Here is a 754-nt window from a genome sequence, read left to right on the forward strand (position 1 = left end):
CGCGTTGTTGGCGGGAAGAAAAATGAAACTCGCCATGTGGCTGTCGTTAATCATCACTGTAATCAGCAGCCATTGAGCAGCACGTCTTTATGTATGATCAGCAGTTGCCATATAAAAAGAATTTTGCTGCATTGCATTTTACTGCTTGCAGAACACGTGTTGGACTCGATTTTGCTAGTGATCTTGTGATTGTTTCATAGTTTGTTGTTCATACTATAAGTTGTGCTAAAAAATATAGATAGCTAGGGGAAAAGATACCACTGACTTATTTATCTATTGCTTCAGATCATGCCTTGACTTTATTATAAAAAGGGTGCATTTTTGTCGTGCGAAAATCGTAACGGGAATCCGGATGTGAGGTTCCACATGTTTCCTCATGGTGCGATTATGTTTCAACACTGGATGGACGTTGTGAATAATCCAGCATTGTCTAAATTAGCTCATACTACTGTTATTCAGTATGCAATAACCATGTTATAGTATCTCAATTACAAACTCCCGAAAGAAAGACGCTGCTGACAAAAGCTATTCCCAAAAGTTTTATAGCTCCTAACATTTACATGCCATCGGCTATTGATTCGGAGACACATCCGCACACAGGTAGAGATACTTTTTTTGACAGAAAAAATGTTTATAAAAACAAAATACTTATCAGCTATAGAAACTTCTCATGATGATTCTACTTCTGTCGAACGGGAACAAGAATCAACTTTTTCGATGCCTACGCATAATGTAGATAGTGAAATCGGTAAGT

The 754-nt window shown here is 37.7% G+C and overlaps 1 long non-coding RNA gene across 1 annotated transcript; it reads left to right on the plus strand.

Moving 5' to 3' along the window:
- LOC125502605 lies at positions 1-735 on the plus strand. Its single transcript, XR_007280374.1, has 2 exons — positions 1-600; positions 656-735. It is a non-coding gene; the product is annotated as an uncharacterized LOC125502605 (long non-coding RNA).
- The last annotated feature ends 19 nt before the right edge of the window (positions 736-754 follow it).

The sequence above is a fragment of the Dendroctonus ponderosae genome, unplaced genomic scaffold (assembly GCF_020466585.1).
Source record: "Dendroctonus ponderosae isolate FM_Combo_2020 unplaced genomic scaffold, Dpon_F_20191213v2 Dpon_F_20191213_1, whole genome shotgun sequence".
NCBI lineage: Eukaryota > Metazoa > Arthropoda > Insecta > Coleoptera > Curculionidae > Dendroctonus > Dendroctonus ponderosae.